The sequence below is a fragment of the Myodes glareolus genome, chromosome 14 (assembly GCF_982192425.1).
Source record: "Myodes glareolus chromosome 14, mMyoGla1.1, whole genome shotgun sequence".
NCBI lineage: Eukaryota > Metazoa > Chordata > Mammalia > Rodentia > Cricetidae > Myodes > Myodes glareolus.
The window spans coordinates 54531954-54554506 of record NC_142039.1 but is presented as its reverse complement, the minus strand read 5'-3'; the positions used below and the strand labels follow the sequence as shown (position 1 = coordinate 54554506).

The 22553-nt window shown below is 45.5% G+C and overlaps 1 long non-coding RNA gene across 4 annotated transcripts in view; it reads right to left on the bottom strand.

Moving 5' to 3' along the window:
- The window catches only part of LOC125394375 (uncharacterized), a 45021-nt gene that overhangs the window by 1300 nt on the left and 21168 nt on the right, over positions 1 to 22553 (bottom strand). For 2 of the 4 annotated variants that reach the window (XR_015734882.1, XR_015005147.2), the window contains exons 2-3: positions 10241 to 10312; positions 4848 to 4968 (exon numbers count right to left, since the gene is read on the bottom strand). This is a non-coding gene — a long non-coding RNA (uncharacterized LOC125394375). Of the gene's footprint in view, positions 1 to 4847; positions 4969 to 5794; positions 6920 to 10240; positions 10313 to 22553 lie in introns of all 4 variants that reach the window. The other 2 variants (XR_015734883.1, XR_015734884.1) reach the window with 2 other exon arrangements.

Sequence of the window (22553 nt, the reverse complement as noted above, 5' to 3'; positions counted from 1 at the left end):
TATCCTTTTTGTCCCTTCCCCTTTCTTCTAGGCACACAGCCTTTGATAGACCTTTACAGTGTGTTGTCTCCTTGGGTTTTCTTAGCTTGTCATTTCCTGTTTCAGCAAGCAGATTTGTCAGCGCCATGGGACAATCTAGACTATCATATCATGTTCAGAGTGGGAATCACAGATTGGTTCTAGGCACCCTAACAGCCCTGTAAAGTCGACACCTCATCTTTACAAAGGTAAGAGGAACTCAAACATGAGTTAGACAGATTGCTAACACTCTCAATAACCCCCTGGACTTTTAAATTATACGGATCATTTTATTATTAAAAATTGTGTATCTTGCACCTAAGCAAAATTATACTTCTGACAGCAGCCAATGAAGGAAAGAATAATTATGTGTTAGTATTGAGAATGGGGAGGCAAGCAAGTCCTGGAGAGCCAAGGAAACTGAAGCTGTATTTGTCTGCTGTATTTCCTGGTGGTCAGAGTGCCTGTTTGTGGTGAAAGTCTTTGAAGAAGCAGTTGGGCTATCCTTGCTTTGCCAGAAAGGTGCCATGGGACCTTCTCAGGTGCCATATACAGAGGATATTCATCTTCAGGTGACCCCAATTTTATTCTAATAGCATTCATTTTGTGGGTGACCTTTTCTTGTTTGTGTGTGTGTGTGTGTGTGTGTGTGTGTGTGTGTGTTTTAAGGATCACTGGTTGAAGATGTTCTAAAATGGAGATCGAGTTCATCAAGCTTCAGGAGTGGGGACCATGATCACCTTCAGCCTATAAATATGCCTCCACAATGTGTGCCTAAAATATGGCTCAGTGGGAGGGAAAGAAGGAGGGAAGGAAGGAAGGAAGGAAGGAAGGAAGGAGGGAGGGAGGGAGGGAGGGAGGGAGGGAGGGAGGGAGGGAGGGAGGAAGGAAGGAAATATGAAAAAGAAAGACTCTCTATACATCGACTATGTATATATCAAAACTCAGTGGATGGTGGCGGGAGAGATGGCTTAATGGTTAGGAACACAGGATGCTAACCTGGTGGTGGTGGCGCACACCTTTAATCTCAGTACTTGGGAGGCAGAGGCAGATGGATCTCTGTGAGTTTGAGGCCTGCCTGGTCTACAAGAACTAGTTCCAGGACAGGCACAAAAGCTACGGAAAAACTCTATCTTGAAAAATAACAACAAAAGAACACAGGCTGCTTTTTCAGAAGAATTGGGGTGATTCCCACAGGCAGTTCACAACCAGCTGTTACTCTGGTCCCAGGGGATCCCATGCTCCCTTCTGGACTCCAAGCGCAACAAGCACACATGTAGTGCACAGACATACATACAAGCAAATCCCCAATCCATACATATCAATTTTTAATGAGATATTAGAAATTACTTCTGAGTGTGTCTAGAAGGAGTCACTGGGAAGGGCCCACAACTGGCTTGTCTAACCAGATGCCTAGTATTTTCTTCATATATTCGATTTCTTTGTTTTCTGTTTTTCTTTAGTTTTAAAAATTACATTTATTCATTTGTGGATTGTGTGTGTGTAAGAGAGAGAGAGAGAGAGAGAGAGAGAGAGAGAGAGAGAGAGAGAGAGAGGTGAGAATCAAACCCAGGACCATGTGTGCAGGATTAAATTTAATTTAGAAAGTAATTCTCTAGATTCCCTCCAGACTATTCAGAGTTGTCTATTTGCCCCCGAAGAACATGTACTATTAGCTCATCCATTAAAATTCATTTTATTTACTTACTTTACTTCTTACATGCATGTATGTATGTGCACCACGTCCAATGCAGTGCCTGCAGAGGCCAAAAGAAGGCCTCAGGTCCCCTGGACCTGAAGTTACAGACAGATGTGGGTATTGAGACTAGAACTCAGGTTTTCTGCAAGAATAAGTGTTCTCTCCACTTAGCCCCCATTTTGAGGAATTAGAGTGCTGAGAATATAGTTTGTTAGAAGAAGGCTTCAGAAAACCCCGAGTTTGCTCCCCAAAACCACACACAGAAGGTATAAAATACAACTTATACTCTGAGGGTCTTGTCTGTGTAGGATTCCAGGGTACACCGGGTCTGAACACAGACCTCCTCATTGGGAGCTCAATCTCCAACTCAACTAGCACATGGTGGGCCTTGGGATGATGTGCTGGGGATATGGACTGTCTACCAATTCATAAACACACGTAGAGACACAGAACTCATCCCATTCAAGAAGAACTCAGGCTGAGGACTGGGGATACAGCTCAAGGGAAAAGCATGTGCTCAGCATGTTCAGGACCCTGGGTTTGATCTCCAGGCACCAAATAGGAGGGAGGAGGGACAGAGGGATAGAGAAAGGAGGAAGAGAAAAATTCTAAGATAGAGCATTGTGCAAATAATGAAACTCCATCCATTCTATCATTGCTGTTTTTGAGTATTTTTGTCTTTTAAGACAGGATCTCCCTACCTAGTCTAGTCATCAACTTGCCCTCCTGCCTCCTAACATTGTCTTTTACTGTCCACAATCTCTTTCCAACCTATATTCCTTGTGCCTTTTGCAACAGCAGTAGAAGTTAGGGCAGGTAGAGGCGGGAGAAGCCCAAGTTCCAGGTCAACCTGGGCTACATAATGAGACTTTGTCTAAAAGAAGAGGAGGAAGAAACAGTAGTGATAATAGGGAACTCCTGATGGCTGTGAAGTCTGCTGAGTGATAAACAGGGCACTGTCGGGGTAGAGGAGCAGGTGGAGGTGGTGGTGGGGGCATAAACGACTCTGGAGAGCAAGGCTTGCTAAGGATGTTATGCAGGAGAAGCTCAATTAAAGGTGTCTCCTGAAAACAGGAAGAAAAAAAAAAGAGAAAGCAAGGTGGAGAAAAGAAAGTCACATATGTGTGCACATTCCACAAGTGTCTAGTGCATGCAAATATACTTGGCTTGAATTTGATGCAGAGGTATTGTTGAAATGTATCAGTCATCCAGCCTACAGAACAGAAAAAGATCTTCACCAATCCCACATCAGAAAGAAGGCTGATCTCCAAAATATACAAAGAACTCAAGAAATTGGTCATCAAAAGAACAAATAATCCAATTAAAAAATGGGGTACAGAACCTTAATAGAGAACTCTCAACAGAGGAATCTAAAGTGGCTGAAAGACTCTTAAAGAAATGCACAACATCCTTAGCCATCAGAGAAATGCAAATCAAAACAACTCTGAGATTCCATCTTACACCTGTAAGAGTGGCCAAGATCAAAAACACTGATGACAACTTACACTGGAGAGGATATGGGATAAAGGGAATACTTCTCTATTCCTGGTGCAAGCTGGTACAGCCACTTTGGATTTCAGTATGGTGACTTCTCAGAAAATTAGGAAACAATCTACCTCAAGACCCAGTAATACCACTTTAGAGTATATACCCAAAGGATACTCTATCATACCACAAGGACATGTGCTCAACTATGTTCATAGCAGCATTGTTTATCATAGCCAGAACCTGGAAACAACCTCAATGCCCTTTGATTGAAGACTGGATAAGGAAAATGTGGTACATTTACACAATGGAGTACTACATAGCGGAAAAAATAATAACATCTTGAAATTTGTGGGCAAATGGATGGATCTAGAAAACATCATATTGGGTGAGGTAACTCAGACCCAGAAAGACAGCTATAATATGTATTCACTCATAAGTGACTTTTAGACATAAAGCAAAGAAAAACCAGCCTACAAATCACAATCCCAGAGAACCTAGACAACAAAGAGAGACATACATGGATCTAATCTACATGGGAAACATAAAAAGACAAGATCTCCTGAGTAAGTTGGGAGCATGGGGATCATGGGAGAGGGTAGAAGGGAGGGGAGCAGAGAAAAATATATAGCTCAATAAAACCAATTAAGAAAAAAAGCAATGTATTAGCCATCAAAGAGCTGTTCAGACTCTTGGCCAAATGGTTATATAACAAGGCTGGCTCCATCTGTAGTTTGGATCTGGATCACAGTCCCAGAGTCTCAGCTTTGTGCTGTTGGGAACTGGTAAATGCTTCAAGGGGTGGGGCCTAGTGAGAGGTCGTCGATCATTGGAGGTAGGCCCTTGAAGAAGACTGTAAGATTTCATCCGCACCTCATCCCACCCCACCCCTATCCCCAGCTATGGAGGTGAGTGGCTTGAATCTACCATTCATTGCCCACTTTGGCGTGATGCCTAACACGGGCCTCAAAACAAGAAGACCACCTGACCAGGGACTGACACTTGCAAAATTTTCACCTGAAATAGGCCTTTTCTCTTTATAAGCTGAGCGTCCTGGGTACTCGATAGAGTAATTGAAAGCTAACAAACGAACCACCACCTGTTGTCTTTGAACTCTCTAATGCTCTACCCAACTTGTCTAACTCACAATGGGGCATTAAAGAAGAAGGTGAAGAAAAAGCCCCTTGTTGTAGTCGCTGAGGTGAAATCTTAGCAAGCATGTTCTCTGTCTATGGAAATGGATTTAAAGGGGCTGGCTGTTATAATAGAAACCCACAAAGTCAGAGAGTATTAGCCCACAGAGTTAAAATTAGGGCTGGGGTTCTTTGAGTAGACGGTGACAGAGAGGGACAAAGAGGGGTTTCTGGAGTGATGGTAATTTTATTACTTGATCAAGGGACATGGCACTGTTTAATCAATGTATGATCAACTGCAATGAGAGTTTACTTGAAGTGCCTATATAGAAATCTCCACATATTCAAATCATATTCAATTTCAAATCATATGCATATGCTCTGTAAGAAGTGTAGCTGATGGGTAGGCTACTGAGTCAAGCCTTTGGAATTTCCCCTGGGGATGAGACATTAGTCAGATATAATTAAAATATAAATAAAATATAATTAAAAGAAATATTGATGACACTTACTTCAGATCCCAAACTGATCGGTCAGATAAAAGTCCAGACTCTCTTCAGGTCATCGGGTCACCTAGGCTGTACTTTCTGAATTGTTTTCTTCACTGAGGTCATTAAAGGCCTTATTAAGCTGCTGGTAAACAATGAATCCAGATTAGTGGTCATTAACCAAGGTCACAGGTCACCTGGTAGGGACTGTTGGGTAAGCAGTCACTGATGGATTCAGGTAGCACTTGCTACTGTTTGGAGTGTGAGCATCTTGCAAATGCCACTGTGTCTCCCACCTGCAACATTCTTGGGAAGCTGGTGGAACATTTCTTAGAGCGACCGCCACTGATGGAAGGAAGTTAGGTCCCTGGGGTGTGGCCTTGAAGGGAGCCTACATCCCTTCATCCTTCTCTTTGCTTCCTGGCTGCCCTAAGATGATCAGCTCTCTCCCACCACCATGACTTGTGCTGCCACGTGTCCCAAACAAGTCTAGAGACCATGAGTGAAACTCTTGAATTCAGCCAGTGAGCCCACGTATTCTATCACTGTGGCGGAAAGCTGACTGACGGTACTTCATTAGTCCTTGGGTAAGACGGCATCCCTATAACTGTGTCACAGCTGTATCCTCACCTAGGAGGAAATGACCCTTCTGCCCATCTCTGGTGGATGGAGGCAGCTAAAGGGCCCCACGTTCTTTTCAGGTCAGACTTTGGGTTTGGCTTCTTTCCCATTTCACCCAGGGATTCCGCTCCTTCACTGACAGACACAGGACTATAGGAGCTGCCGGTTCCCAGAAATGTGCTGTCAGTATCTACCATCCAGCTTTCTTTGAGAAGAGGGAAACAGGATCAGTGGTTCTACTTATGAAAAGAGAATCCTCAAAAGGTTTGTTTTTATCATCTTTCATAGTCAATGCTAAAAATATGTCAGAGTTCCATGATGGCCCAGCAAGGAGTTTAAGGCACACTTACCAGCGTTTCTGCAAAGCGCCCTCCAGACAGTCACAGCCACTTTTGCAGCCCTGTGAAACAGTAGGCTTTCTGCGAGCTGTCGTATATGGTAGGATTTCTACAGCTAGGGAGCTGGCTCGGTCAGCAAAGTGCCTGCTGAGCAAGGATGAGGACCTGTGTTCCATTCTCAGAACCCAAGTTTTTAAATAAAAAATGAATGAATGAATGAATGAATGAATGGGCATAGTGGCAGAAGCTTGTAATCCCAGTGCTAAGAAGACAGAGATACGCAGATCTCTGGAGCTTGCTAGAACAGGTTAGCCTACTCAGCAAGATCCAGACTAATTAGAGACCCTGTTTTAATACACAAGGTAGATGGCTCCTTAGGAATGACACCAAGGCTGATCTCTGACCTGCACACACACACACACACACACACACACACACACACACACACACACACACACACATGAAATCTGGTACACTTAAGTTTGAAAACAGAGTTTGCGTCATCAGCTTAGCCATGGTAAGTGCAGCATCATCAGTGGGCCCAGACATGCACTGAACCATCCCCACAAATGCCTTTGCTGTCCACATCTTGGCAAAATACCTAGGAAAGGGGGCATCTCTTCTCTTTCAAGGGGAGAGCCCAAAAAGAGGCTGGTGATCTCTCACCAGACCAACTGTTCCTGAAATAGCAGAACTCATTTAGAAGTCAGCCAACCAGCCAGCCAGCAAGCGAACAAACAAACAAACAAAAAACAAAACAAAACAAAAAAACAACCCAGGAAGTTGTCAAAGGAAGCTGGAGGAAAAGAGTCCTCCTGCCTGACCCAGAAATTAAAGATTCTCCCATGGAAAAGCGAGTTGCTCAGACAAGTAGAGGCCAGGCGATGGATGATAGGGCAGGAGAACAAGAAGCCAAATCTGATTAGCAGCCAGGACCGAGTCTCAGAGTTAATCTCAGTATCACCTTCTGGTGGAGCCAGATGAATCGTTTGTCAACTATTTCATCTATGCAGAGGGTGGGTTTGGTGCTGAGGATGGAACCAGGGTGTCATGAGGACAAAGCACTCAGTCACACAGGATCTTTCTCGAGTAGATGCATGTACATTTGACACAGGTAGAAACCTTCAAAAGACTACCCTGTAGTGAGAAACACCATTAAGTGTCCATTTGAAGACACAGTCCTGTATCTGTCTTGATGGAAACATTGCATGCGCTTAGTTTTGTTTTGTTCTTTTCTGGTTGAGGACAATTTCTAAAACTGCTTCCTGATCTGAGCTCCATGGAGTGTCCCCAGTAACATCATTGTCTGTGGTGGTCTGGCTTTCCTCATGCCTTTGGTGATGTGTTGTGAAAGACTGGACACCCTGAGCAGTAGATGCATATGATACGAAATCATGAATTCTAAGGGGGGAGCACATGCACATGAATGTGTGGACATGTATGTCCATGTATGCTCATATGACAGCCAGAAAAGGACAGCATGCCTTCCTGCATGAGTGTCTATGAGCCGTTATTGCCTTTGAACAGTGCCACTGAAGCTGAACCATGCTGTAGGACAATGGTCTTGTACCCTGTAACAATTTGTCATTTGTGTTGGTTTAATAAAAATCTGATTGGCCAGTTGCCAGGCAGGAAGTATAGGTGGGGTGACCAGAATAGGAGAATTTTGGGAAGAGGAAAGGCTTAGTCAGCAGTTGGCACCCAGACACAGAGGAAGCAAGATGAGAATGCCTCACTGATAAAAGGTACCAAGCCACATGGCTAACACAGACAAGAATTATAGGTCAAGATGTAAGATTTAGTTAATAAGAAAGCTTGAGCTAACAGGCCAACCAGTTTATAACTAATGTAGACCTCTGTGTGTTTCTTTGGGACTGAATGGCTACAGGACTGGGCAGGACAGAAACCTCTGTCAACAGAAGCACGCTGTTTTGGCTACACTACCTAGCCAGCAAGTTTTTGTGATTCTCCTTTCTCTGCACCCGAGTCCTGGGGTTATAGTCACACATAGCCACGCCCAGCACCTGTGGGTGCTAGGGGTTTGGACTCAGGTCCTTGTGCTCACAGAACTAACCCTCTTACTCCATGAGCCATCTCACCAACTCTTGGGTAAAAAAATGAAACTTAAAACATTATCATTATTTTAAGATAATGGCATTTGAAAGTTTCTTTTTGTGTGCCTACATGCAGTCATGAGCACCACGGGTCTGTGGAGACCAGAGGGTCTCAGCTGCCATTCCTCAGGTGGCATCCACCTTTTTCAGTTTTGGTTTTTCTGTTTTTGACGGGGTCTCTCACTAGCCTAGAACTTGCCAAGTAGGTGAGGCTGGCCAACAATTCCAGGAATGTGCCTGTCTCTACCTCCGCAGTAATGGGGTTACAAAAATGGGCCACCATGCCCAACATTTTGACAAGTTTTAGAGATCAAACTTGCTACTTGCAATGTAAGTACTTTACCAACGAAGTCTTCTCCCTAGCTTAAAAAGCCTCTTTTAAAGAATGCACTGTTAACAATTTGTGAGCTGAAAGGTTAATTGGACAATGATTAAGCAAAAAGTTGCAGTTGCTTAGCTTTTTACATTTTTAGGACTTGTATGAAAAACTACACCCATGTGTATCAACATAGACACTTAAGTCATTAGGTTGACTTTTGATTAGCAAACAAAAGCCAGTAAAATATCAATTAAAGGAAAATGCTAAGAAACCCTGTACGGTGGAAAGAGGACAGGATTGTGGTTTGGTGAGCAGAACTCTTACCCCAAGAGGGATGTGCCTTGTCTGACATTACATAGAAAACTGTGAAAAAGCCACAGTAGGGCCCATACCTTCAGCATCTCCAGCTTCTAGGCTATACTGCCTCCATTTCTCCGTGTGTCCTGGTGGGAGTAGCCCGTCTTCCACAGCCATGTGTGAATCAGGGCCAAAGAGATGGGCATTCCTTCAATCCAAGACTGTACATAGTCATGATTTCCAATACTTGGTGTTTTTCAGATCACCTAGAGGAACTTTGGAAAACTCCAGTGACCCAGACACCTGTCCCAAAGATTCTCACTCATCTATTCTGGGATGAGGTTTGGGCAGTTTGATTCATTTTTACAAAATCTCTCCAGAAGGGGCTGGAGAGATGGCTCAGTGGTTAAGAGCATTGCCTGCTCTTCCTCCAAAGGTCCTGAGTTCAATTCCCAGCAACCACATGGTGGCTCACAACCATCTGTAATGAGGTCTTGTGCCCGCTTCTGGCCTGTAGACAGAATATTGTATACATAATAAATAAATAAATAAATAAATAAATAAATAAATAAATAAATAAATAAAATCTCTCCAGAAGGTTCTACCATGCAGCCTCTTTGATGACAGTCACTGACCCAAGGCCTAGTTCTTGACCCCAGCTTTAAGCCGGAATTGCTCAGGTAGCTTTAAAAAGTACATAGCTGAGTCATCTCTTCAGAGATGCTGAATCACCTGGTCCAGAGTGCAGCCTGGACACTGGATCTTATCAAGTCTCCTGAGGCGATGCTCGTGCATAAGAACCATTACTCATGGGCTTCCTATACCACAAAGTCAGAGCCCGGAATCATCTCCTGTGGGAAGTCAAAGGCTGATGGTGGAAGGAGCATGTACCTCCATATCAGACATGTGGAGGTCAGAGGACAGCTTGTGTAATTGCATCTCTCCTTCTACCATGTGAACCCCAGGGATTGAACTCAGGTGGTCAAGCTTGTTGACAAGTGCCTTCATGGGCTGAGCTACCTTACTGGCCCTCACCGCCTTTCTTAAATTCCCAAGGCTTTCAGTATTCAGTAAGCGCTGTAAGAAGAACCGCCAGGTGATGATTACTCTGTTAGATGGCTGGAAAGGGAAGGGCGAGCTTCAGAAAGAATGAGCATTTGATATTAAATTGTCCCAAGGAAGGATTCAATAGTCAGCAAAGCAGATTAGCTTATAAGAGTACAGGTGGCTCTCTGGAGCTGTTCAACTGCCATCCTAACCCCAGGGTGCCCATCCTCAAGGGCACAATGATAGAAACAATGAGCTGACTCATACTCTGGAGTAACCTCAGCATGCTGCAGACTGAAGCGGGAGGATTGCAAGTTCAAGGCCAGCCTAGACTAGCAAGACCCTATCAGAAAGAGAGAACTGATAATTCCATTAGAAGGAACTCTACCTACCTAAACCAATTTCTATAACAGAACTGTATTTTTTTCATTTTTAATTTATTTTTATTTTATGTACATTGATATTTTCACTGCATGTAAGTAAGTCTGTGTAAGGGAGTCAAATTTTGGAGTTACAGACAGCTGTGAGCTGCCATGTGGGTACCAGGAACTGAACCCAGATCCTCTGGAAGAGCAGTCAGTGCTCTCAACTGATGAGTCATCTCTCCAGCCCTCAGAACTGTATTTTTAAAAGACCAATAAACTCAGCAGGAGACCTCCAGAGCACGGGAAAATCTCTTACCAAAAGCTGTGTGCAGATTATAATGGGGGATGTGACCATCAGCGGGAATCCACACAGATGCGTCCATTTTCCCTAGTGAGTATAAGCAGATCAGAGAAAAAGAGGATTTTCATTTAATGTCATTTCACAAGAACGCTATCATTGATGGGACATAACCAACTGCTGCAAGCTCTACAGCCCAGCCACCAACTGTCACAGAGTCACCCATGCCTGTTGGCCATGATAGATGATAACCCTCAAATCGTGAGACTAAGTAAACCCTTCCTCCCTTAGAAATAAGTTGTGTGTATTACAACATCCCACAAATTGTAAACAGACAAACAAACAAACAAACAAAAAACCAGGAAGGGACAGGTTCCTATCCGGGCATTCCCACCCTTTACTGTGTGGTTAGAGTGAACAATTAGACCCACGTGTCCAGCAGAAATTTTCGTTTTAAAGAATGGGAAGACATTTATCAGGCTAATTTGATTGATCACAGGGCCTCTCCCATGTGAACTAAGAATCCTACCCAGGAGACCGCCTCCTGCCGCTTGTATTTATTACTTCATTTCATTTCATTCTGATACAGGGTCCAGCTAAGTTGCCCAGGCTAATTTTAAACTTGCAGTCCTTCTACCTCAGCAACCTCAGCTTCTCCTTGCACTCCCTTCCCTCCTCTCTACCCCCTCCCCATCCACACCTCCTCCATATTCACTCAGAAGAAAAGGGCAGGTTTCTCTCCTGTGCATCAGCAAAGTGTGGTCTAATAAGATGCCATAAGACCAAGTACTTCCCCCTGTATTCAGTCTGGGCAAGAGCATATACCAAAGGAAGGATGTTCAATACCACAAGGACATTTGCTCAGCTATGTTCACAGCAGCCTTATTTGTAATAGTCAGAACCTGGAAACAGCCTAGATGCCCCTCAAATGAAGAGTGGATAAAGAAAATGTTGTACGTTTACACAGTGGAGTATTACTCAGCTGTCAAAACCAAACAATGACATCAATTTGAAGGCAAATGGATGACTAGAAAAATGTCATCTTGAGTGAGGTAACCCAGACCCAGAAAGACAAACATGGTATGTACTCACTCATAAGTGGATATTCACTGTAAAGTAAAGGATAACCAGGCTACAGTTCACAGACATAGAGAGGCTAGGTAACAAGAAGGCCCCAAAGGTAAGGGGGCACATGCATCTTCCTGGGAAGGGGAAATAGAGATATCCTTGGTGGACTGGGGGCAGCTGGGGATGGAAACTTGAAGAATCGGGTTGGGGGTGGGCAGAGGGGGAGAGTACTAAGAGAGATGACTGGAAAGGGGGGCTTTATGGGGTTGGGTAGAAGCCTGATGCAAGGGAAACTCCCACAAGTCTACAAAGATGGCCCCAGCTAATTCTTGGCAGCAGGGGATGCGTAGGCTGAACTGGTCATCCCCTGTGATCGGATTGGTGACTACCCAGGTTGTCATAGTTATCCCGTGACTGAGAATGGCAAATTCAGAGACCCATGGCCCACCTCCAGAAGCCCTGCTAAGGAGAGGAGGGATTATGGGAGACAGGGGCGTGATCAGGGACACCAAAGGAAACCCTTGCCTAGCCTGGCTCATGGGAACTCATGCAGTCTGAATCAACAACCAGGGAACCTGCTTTGGACTGACCTAGGTTCTCTGTATATATGAGACAGCTGTGCAACTTGGTCTATTTGTGGGATTCCTGGTAATGGGAACAGGGCTGTCTCTGGTGCTTTGACTGACTCTCAGGAACCTGTTCCTCACACTACCCTCTTAAAAGAGGCCCTTGAACCTGACTGTAGGGTTGGCTGTCAAAGGTATTTCTACACCTACTGGTTTGCGGGGCAGGAGAGCAGGTTTGTACTGCAGGTTGAACGCTCCATGGCCTATCTATGCTTTCACAAGCCGAGAGAGGTGTCGCAAGCCTGGTTGAGCTTGCCAGTCTCAGCAAAGTTGGTATCAGACAGGAGACTGACAAAGATGAGGTTCCCGGTGATCCCTGTCTGTCCACCTGGGGCCAACCCTAACAAGAGTAGAACTGAATTCGAATATTCTTCGTATTGGATTGCCATTGTTGCCTGATAATCCGAGGTCCACAGAAAAGGTGTGAAGAGAAAATAATATTCTGAAAGATTCCTGATATACCCCTGTGTCTGCAAGCTTCTCTGCTCCGAAAGTCAGGTACCAATGACAAATGGATGCACTGTTGAAGAAATTCTCCACATGCAGGGCTTAGGGGAGAAGCCCGATGCAAAGAATGTGCTGGTGGGAGCTCCCACTATGTCAATAGTGAATGGCAAGCCTGGTTTTGACTTTTACGTCCCAGTTGGAACAGCTAACCTTTCCTGAGGACTTGCTCTCTCATTTAATCTACCCAACAACCAGGTGAAGTACATTCTCTTGTTATGCATATTTCTTGGATGAGAAGACAGAATCACCAAGAAGTCTGGTGACTTGCCAGAGGCCACACAGCTTATCTTGCTATCTATCACAGGACTCAACCCTGGGCATTCGGAAGAGGTTTGTGGCTATTCTGCCGCATCTTCAGCTGAGGTTAGGGTCCCAGGCCGCAGGGAGGCTCTTGTGTTCTCAGAGTTCTCCACAGACCGTTCAGTACAGCTTTCCCAGACCCTTCTCCCCCTTTAATCTGTGCCTCATAAAGTGGTTTCCCAGGGGTAACCCACTGTGAAGCCTAAAAGGATTTCATGTTTGGACAAATTCCTCCTGAAAGTGGAACAAGATAGGAAACAAGTTCAGACCGGTGCTGGTGGAGGCATCGCTAAAGCAGCCTAGACTAGTTGCTCTAGAGAGGAAATCCTCTCAGAAAAAATAAATAAATAAAGGTTTGCTTTTGTTTTAGGCACAGTTCCAGGCTGGCCAGGCGTTTGTAGCCTGATCGGTCATGGCAACCAGCTTCCCAGGTGCTAGGATTGAAGCATGAGCCCAGTATAAGCTCTCTGGCTTTACCAAACCTAGTGTTAAATGTTTCCAAAAGAAAGACGCCACCAAACAAATACTAAACACATAAACGATACTAGGTGTGTGGACCCATGCCTGTAGTCTCAGTACTCAGGAAGTTAAGACAGGGGGCTGTAGCTTGGGCTACTGAGCTAAACCCGACCTCAAAACAAATAAACAAACAAACAAACAAACATTAACAATAATGATCAGTTGATGAAGGTTTGGGCATGTGTGTACATGTGAGTACACACACATTCGTGAATATAAAGACAGATTTTTTTTTTTTTAATTCTCAAATAGCTTCCACGAGCTGACTTTTTCCTTTGGGCCTCCTCTAATCATCCCCCTTTTAACAGATCTTTTCTCTCACCCTCTCTCCATTCAGGGAGAAAATGATTGGTTTCCATTCTTTCTGGTTGTTCTGGGATTAGCCTTCTTAGCCTCAGAGTGCTGGCCTTGCAGGCTGAACAATTGTCATTTTGAATGACATATCCTAGGGATTATAGAATCTCTGCAGGATCCTTGGCCTCCAACCACTGGACACAAGCCTGTGACACTCAAGAATGCTCTGCATGTGACCTCCAGGTAGCAGTGGGGGCAGGCCATCCCCATCTGAAAACCCCTGTTTCGGCAAACCTTCTTTTGCAGAACATTTTCTCTTCTTGCATATTCCACCCCTTCTTACTGGGATCTTGTACTAAGTCTAGCACTTTTCCATTGTCATTGCCTTTTGGGCATCCCTGGGAGAGGATGAACTTGCCCATGAATCTTCCAAAAGTGCTGTGCGTTGGCAACGTGGCACAGAGGGAACCTGAGGCGACCCGCGTGCAGATAAGGATTCCGGGTGGGGTAGAAAGCCTCCCTGCCACCGCCGGTGCTGAGTAACAGCTTTGGCTTGGTGCCCATGGGCTTTGCCCCTAAAGCTTCTGTGGACCACACACTTCGGGCACCAGTCTCATAGTTCCTCATAGAAAACCAAGGTGTAGTCTGATGGCACTGATAAACCTAAACCACTTCCAAATGTCTCCAGCCTAGAGGCAAAGAGAGAATCTGCAATATTAGCAGAAAAGACAAGTTAAGAATGCTGGCTGGGGCTGGGGGTGTAGTTCAGTGGTCAGAGCACTGACCTACCACGTACAAGACCTTTAGTTCTGTCCTCGGCAGGGGGGAAAATAAACTTAAAAATGCTAACTAGAGATCTTAGCTTGTCTTTCCGGCACATATTTGTACACAGTCTTAATGATACATACGCTTCCGAATGGGAATACGAATTGTAAAAAAAATTCCTTTATTCCCCGCTGAACCAAGTCAAAAAAGGCAAGTTAGACAAGACTGTTCATGGCAGCTTCTACCGACCTTCATCTGTATAAGTCCAATAATGGCATGTTTCCATAATAACAATAGTTAAAGCGTATTGAGCCCTTGCTGTAAGGCAAAGCATAGCAGCAGTTTTACCCGTACTACATTGTTTAAACCTTAGGCTAACCTTTGGGACTGCTTGCCATCACTCTCTGGTAGGACAAAACAGACTCACGTGGCCGCATTACTTGTCTTATTGATTATGAAACCTTATTTATTGACAAACCTAAGGCTGTTTGTCTCCAAGGTTTTTGGTCATTGTTGTGTGTGTAGAAGTTTTTCAAATTACAGAAAAACATACACAGCATGACATTTGCCATCAAAATCACTGTAAGTATACAGTTCAGCGATGTTAACCACATCCGTAGTGCTGCCCCCCAGTGCCACCATCCGTCCACAGACTTCTCTTCATCTTGCAAAACTGGAACCCTGTAGTCATCTGTAACCCCAGAGAGCCCCATGGGGCAGTGGGAAACAGATAAAGGAGAATCGCCTGAAACCTGAGTGTCAGCTAGCCTGGCGTAGACAGCCGTGAGCAAGAGGAGAGATCCCATTGAGGCCTAATTCTTGAGGTTGTTCTCTGACCTTACCACATTCACTATGCAGTACCTACATATGTACGCACACATGCATGTTCATGCAAGCACACACACACACACATATCATAGGATTGAATAATATCTAACATTGAAAAGGAAGGAACTCTGACACAGACTGCATTATGTATGTATTAAGTGAAAGATGCCAATCATTTTGCACGCACACACACATACATTCTTTCGGTGTATACCCAGAAGTGGAATTGCTGGGTCATATAATCCTATGTTTTATTTTTTTGAAAGACTGCCATTTTGTGTCCCAAAATGGCTAGACCATTTTATATTCCCAAGAACAGTGCTAAGGGCTTCCAATTTTTCTGAATTTTTGCCAACACCTGTTCTTTTCTGTTTTCCCCACCCCCTTGGGTAGTATCCATCCTGATGCAAGTGACCTACATCCCTCAGGATTTCAAGTTCCCTTAAAAATCCATACTAGACCTTCCCGTAATTCGGTAGCGGTATTGTGCACACATGCACTCCCGGTGGGTAGATCTTGATTGCAGTAAAGTTAGGTTGTGAGTAACCGTGCCCAGAGCATCCCTCACTGTTCTCAGCTCTGTAACACTGATCAGGAAGGTTAGGAAGGCACTGTGTGAGTCCACCCCTTTTCTCTGTTATTCCCCAGCCTCCCAGATACAAGCAAAATAAGCCTGTTGCCCTGCGCCCTTCTGGACTTCCAGCTCTCGCTACAGATAGAACAGAGAGAAAGCATATTCCAGAAAAGACTGGCCTATTTTGAGTCCATTAATCTTAATGGGCCCAGTCTTTAGGAAACTTGTTTTGACTTGATCAAGGGCGCCTGGTCTCGGCAAATTCTCCACCTGACGTTCAGAGGTGTGGCAGGCAGGCAGTGAGCGTGACTCACTCTCGCCTAGGAGGCCCTGCCCAAGGAGGGGCCCTTTCTCCTCCTCCTCCTTGTTTTCCCTCTGTCTGTTTCGAGCTCTCCGGCCTCCTGGCTTCCCAGCACCCTGGGAAACAGTGGCTGAGATGACACAGGATGACTCATGCCCTGTCTGACCCACAGGGAAGGCTGAGCGGCTCTCGCTGAGGAGCAGCGCGAGGCTGAATGTCCCAACTCAAAGTGGGTGTCTTTTCAGACCATCAGACCAGTGTCACTCACAAGATGGGAGGTTACTGCAATCTGGACCACAGTCAGGGGGAATCAGGATGCCGATGCCCCGAGTGCTGTGTATTAAGCTTCAGGCGTATACTGACCCAGCATCAGAATCATAGGATTTCAGTCTTTTAGGCCTGAATGAGATTTAAGATCTCAACATCGCAGAATTTCAGGATTAAGTCTGGGGAGGTAGCTGGTAGAGTGCTTGCCTGTTAGAAGAAAGCCCTGGGTTCAATCCCTGGCGCTGTCAAAATCAAGTAGGGGGTGTAATCCCAATATCCAGGAGATGGAAGCAGAAGATTATCTTTGGCTATCGTGTTTGAGGCCAGCCTGGGCTACATGAGACTCTGTTTCAAGCTAATAATAACATTTTCAGCCTTAGAACAATACGTATTGCTGTTTCTATCCTGTGCTGCCCAGACAAAGCCCATTTATTAAAATTTCAGGAATGTTGCCGGACGTGGTGCTGAAGGTGAGCATGTGAAATCTCAGACACTGGCAAACACCAGCAGGGCTTGTTTCTCCCTCTTCTACTAGACTGATGGCTACAAAGTGTATTAGCTCATTGTTGATGTGCAAACTCCTCATTCCCTTCATTCATAGATAAGATATTGTGATGTGGGAGTCCCCTCTGTGTGCTGTGATTGGCATTAATGAATAAAGAAACTGCCTTGGCCTGTTGATAGGGCAGAACTTAGGTAGGTGGGGGACGGGGGAACTAAACAGAATGGTGGGTGGAAGAAGGCAGAGTTAGAGAGCCTCCATGGAGCCGCCAGAGTCAGACATGCCAAATCTTTGCCAGTAAGCCACTTGCCACATGGTAATATACAGATTGATAGAAATCGGTTAAATTAATATAAGAGTTAGCCAATAAGAAGCTAGAGCTAATGGGCCAAGCAGTGTTTAAATTAAAATAGTTTCTGTGTGATTATTTTGGTTCTAGGTGGCTAGAAAGAACAATCAGCCTTCTCCTACAATATTGGGGCCCATGAAGACAAATTTTTCTTTCTTTCTTTCTTTCTTTCTTTCTTTTTTTTTTTTTTTTTTTTTTTTTTTTTTTTTTGACAGTGTTTCTCTGTGTAACAGCCCTGACTGTCCTGGAACTTGCTTTGTAGACCAGACTGGCCTCGAACTCACAGAGATCCACCTGCCAATGCCTCCTGAGTACTGAAATTCCAGGTATGTGCCACCACCACTCAGCAAGGCAAACGTTTTTTACCTAGGGTCAAAGTGTTCATTAGCAACATAATTTAGAATCCAAATTTTGTGCCTCTGATGTCAGGGAGAGTGGATACCTAAAGTGTAGCCTGGTCACCAAGATTATGTTTAAAAAAAAAAAAAATCCATGAGGGCCAGTGAGCTGCCCGGATGGGTAGAAGTGCTTGCTGTGACCTGGATTCAGTCCTCAGCACCCACATAAAAGTAGAAGAGAAAGGACGCCACAGAGCAGTATTCTGGCCTCCCCCTGCATGCCGTGGTTCACATCTATACCACACCACACATCCATCGTGAGTGAATACACACAACAAAAACTTAAATAAATAAAAAATAGAATCAGGAGGCTGATATCGCATCCAGATGGCGTAAGAGACAAATCTTTATGCTGGAGCCTTCCAGGGGAGGGAGGCTGCCCATTGTCAGGCTTACAATGGTTTGGGCTGATCTTGAGCAATGCTTACTTGGACACAAACGGGTATTTGCAACATCATTGCCAATAGATTTGGCTGCTCTCAAGGAAATAGTGGATGTCTGCTAGAATGGAGCCTAAGGCCTGAAGAAAGCACAGTGAATGAAAAGCCATTATGAAAGATAAGTTATCAGAACCTGCTCTCTTTGTAGCCATCAGTCTAGCAGAAGAGGGAGAAACAAGCCCTGCTGGTGTGTGCCAGTGTCTGAGATTTCACACCATCAACTTCAGCACCATGTCCGGCAGCATTCCCCATTTCCTGAAATTTTAATAAATGGGCTTTGCCTGGACAGCACTGGGTAGACACAACAATACACATTATTCTAAAGCTAAACATGTGCATGTGTGTGTGTGTGTGTGTGTGTGTGTGTGTGTGTGTGTGTGTGTGTGCGCGCATGCACTACATGTGTGTGGGTGGTTGCTATATGTGTGTGGGTGCCTGAAAAGGCCAGAAGAGAGCGTCAGATCCACTGAAGGTAGAGTTACAAGCAGCTGTGAGCCACTGAACAAGGGTGCTGTTGTTTCTCCGGAAGAGTAGCAAGTGCCCTTAACCTCTGAGCCATCTCTCCGGCCCTGATTTGGAACTTCTATTGGAGGAAAAGGGAAGAGAAAACATGGACAGTTATAAGGCAAAGAGCCAGCGAGGAAAGGAGGCATACAGAGAATGGAAGCCATGACCAGAGGACTCATTCTAAATGGACCACACGACAGGACTCTCAGAATGGCAGAGAAGCCGTCTCCATCTCACAGAAGAGAGCAAACCTGAGGGGGAAGGGGACATCAAGGCCTCTGCCTCTGTATGCTCTCATCACCTGGACCTGAGGTCAGAGCAGGAGCTAGGAGCAGCCAGCCATCATTCCGGGGGAAAGAGAAAAGGGAATGTCAAACACCTCCAGGGAGGAGGCTGGGATTCCATTCGTTCCGTTCCTCTGTGACCCTTGCAGCTACTCTGGCCAGACCTGCCTGAGGACAATGAGCAAAATATGTCAACGGCCACCAGCACCCTTTCCTCTTTGCCAGGGACCACACTTTGGTCTAGATCTCCTCATCACACTGTGTCATATGTGACTGTGAGACAGAACACTTCCTCTCATCTCCCGGCAGCCTCGCCTCATGCTCCATGACCCTGCCCTGCATGACACAGTGCTCCACCACTGAGCCACATCCCCTGTTCCAATGGCATCTCCTTTATCTGCCCTAGAGCTCTTGGTCTGAACGGAGGAGTAGCGTGATCCCTAATAGCCCTGATCGGAATAAGCAGGCATGTTAATCAAAGAAAAGGAAAAGCCAGGCAGGACCTTGTCCTGACCGAAAAGCCAGCTGTAAAAGCAGGCAGCCTCCTGTGAGGTCAACAGTGAAGCCGGCCAGGTCAAAACTGTTAAAACTCTGAAGGAGGAGAGCACAGATGAGGACCCAGAGAGGCCAGGGTAAAGGGAACCAGAGTGAAATTCACCAGCCACTCAGAGCATCCTGGCTGCACTGGCATTAACTGTATGCTCCGAGCCAGGCACGGTGCCACACACCAGTACTTGGGAAACAAAGCGGAGGCCCATGAGTTCAAGGACAGCCTGGTCTATATGATGAATTCACAGCCTGTCTGAACTGCCTCGTGAGATGAGAGGAAGGGGAAGAGGGGAGAGAAGAGGAAGGGGGCGAATCTCATGTCTCTTATGGCCTGGTTGCCATTGCTCTCTATGGATTCAAATGCCCCTCTACTTACGATGGGATTGCGTCATACTATGGAGAGTTAAAATTATCATTATAGCAAAAGCACATTTGCTGCACAAGGTCATTGCCACCAGAGGATTCATCCCCAGAATCCCATGTCTGGCTTCCACTGTACACACCTTTTACAGCATCATAAAATCAAAGCGCCCTAAACAGAACCATGGCACCATCTTAGGTCACAAAGCATCCGTGTTAGAAAAGTCCTCTTTTAAAAAAAAAAATCATATGACAGGAGGTAGAGAGAAAGGCAAAAGTTAATATCTACCCTTCGGCCAAAATACTAAAGAAATAGCAACATGCTAAATACTCGGTGTCTGGTGTGATTTCTAGCTCATTCCACCTCCTCTGAAATTCCTGCTGCTGGCTTGTGCAGTTTCCCGTGGCCTCATTCCTTGCCACAGCCTCTCACCTGTAGGGCCTCATTCTTCTCATCCATGACCAAGGTGTTTCACAAGGCCTCGTCTTTGGCTGCCTTCCCTTTCTGTCTCTTTCCTCGGCCCCAGCCCCGACTGTTCACTGCCACGCATTCAACTGTAACCTCACAGGATGACCCCAACTCTAATCTTGGCTTTTACCAAATTCTCATCCTTCTGGGCCATTCTTGGGGTCTAGACACAAGATTGTTCATCTCAAGCCATCTTCTCCAAATTGAGTTCATTGCTTTGACCCCAAGTTCAAATCTTTCACGGTGGTCTTGGGCCTATCTTCCCCACCCTGTATCCTCACATTTAGGGCACAGCTCCTGGGCCCTTCACATCACCCTCTTCCTTCCAACCCGTGGGTCCCTATCCAAGCTTCCATTACTTCGTCCCACTGTTAATGCAAAACTCTACTAGAAGTTCTTCCCCACTGTCTCCGGGCTTCCCGCTGTCTATTCTAACAAGGTAACCCTGGTGGATTTCCACTAGCAAACCCCACCAGGTCTTTCCCCTATGCCTAAAACAGAGGACTCTTCTTGCCGTTCAAGTCTACAGGAGGGGCGCCCTAACTGAACCTCTTGCTGCTGTTCCCTGCTTACAACTACAAGCTTCCTACTGCAGTTTTATCTAGAATGTTCCTCATAGGCCCATGTGTTATGGGCCCAATTGCCAGCTTTAAAAAGAAAGAATGGCACCTACTGGGGGGACCTTATTGAAGGCATGTCTTTGAAGCAGACTGTGGGACGCCCCCCCCCCAGACCCTTCGTCCTCTTTTTGGTTCCCTGACCCATGGAAGTTTTGCTCTACCACAAATTCCTGCCGAGACACACTGCCTCATCAGAGGGAGGCTTAAACCATTTTGTCAAAGACTAAAATCTCCAAAACAGTGAGCCACGATAAACCTCTTTTTATGTTGCGTCTCTGAGGCATTCGTTATGGTGCTGGACGTTTGACAACTCTGCCATCTGCTCTCTCCAGGTCTTCTCTGCTGTAGCATTGCTTGACAAGAGCTGGTTCATCCTCATTCAAAGCCCACTGAAGTTCCAGGCTCCCTCAGGGTCTTTCTGATGCTCTTAACCCAGTGTCCCACGTCTCCACCTTGATATTCGTCCCCATCTGCCTTGTGTCATAGCAGCACCTTCCCTTCTTCTGCAGCTTCCCCCTTCTTTCTTTCTTTCTTTCTTTCTTTCTTTCTTTCTTCCTTCCTTCCTTTATTATGCATACAATATTCTTTCTGTGTGTGTGCCTGCAGACCAGACCTCATGACAGATGGTTGTGAGCCACCATGTGGTTGCTGGGAATTGAACTTAGGATCTTTGGAAGAGCAGGCAATGCTCTTAACCACTAAGCCATCTCTCCAGCCCCCCCCCCCTTTCTTTTAGCTTCCCCCTTCTTCCACCTCAGGGATGTCACCGTCTTTTAGATGATCATGTCAGAAATTTGAGAATTGTTCTAGGTCCCTTTCACCCCCTCACATGGCGTTCATGTGCTCTCAGAAATACCTGCGGTGGTCTCTCTCCTCTCTACCTCTTTTATTCGTCCTCCTTTGCTTGGCTGTCGCTCGCGTCACCCTCACCCAGGGACCCAGGACAAGGCTTCACACATGGGCTGACATCTTCCTCTTCGTGTCTGCACACAGCTCTCCATCCATGTGCCTCAGGAAACTTTGAAACTGTTTTGAATCCATGGCTACCTCACTTCTGAAAAGTGCTTGGAAGCTAAAACCCACAACACTCTTAACATTGTGTACAAACTGAGTAATCCTTATCCCTGATGCCAGGAAAGACAAGTGGTTCTGATTTTGGATTTCTTTCAGATTTTGGGGTGTCAGAACATGTATCATAAGGAATCTTGGAGGTAGATCCCAAAGCGCAACATTAAATTAATTCCTAGTTTATGTACACCTTGTCTGCATAGCCTGGCGGTAATAGTATACACCTTCCTTGTGAATGCACCCATCACATGAGGCCTGCTGTGGAATTTTCTGTTTATGGTATCACATCACCATTCAGAAAGGTTCAGATCTGGAGTTCTATTGTTTGGAAATTTTCAATCTATGTGCCTGAATGTGTACTTAAATGCATGTGTGTGTGTGTGTGTGTGTGTGTGTGTGCGCACACACACACACACACACACACACACACACACACAGTGAGACACAGAGAGACAGAAACAGAAATATAACAAAACCTATCTGCTTATTCATTGCTTGGCTTCCTAATTGTCCTGCCTGCTAGCTACTTTGTCACAGAAAAAACGTCCATTGCTTCTGTCCTAGTTTGATTTTTGTCGCTGTGATAAACCCTGGCCAGAAGCAACTTAGGGAGGATGGGCTTATTTCATCTTCAGGTTACAGTCCATTATCAAGGGAAGCCGGGGCAGGAGCTTGAAACAGAAACCCCAGAGGACACTGCCTCCTGGCTTGCTTCCTGCTTCTCATCACCTGCTTC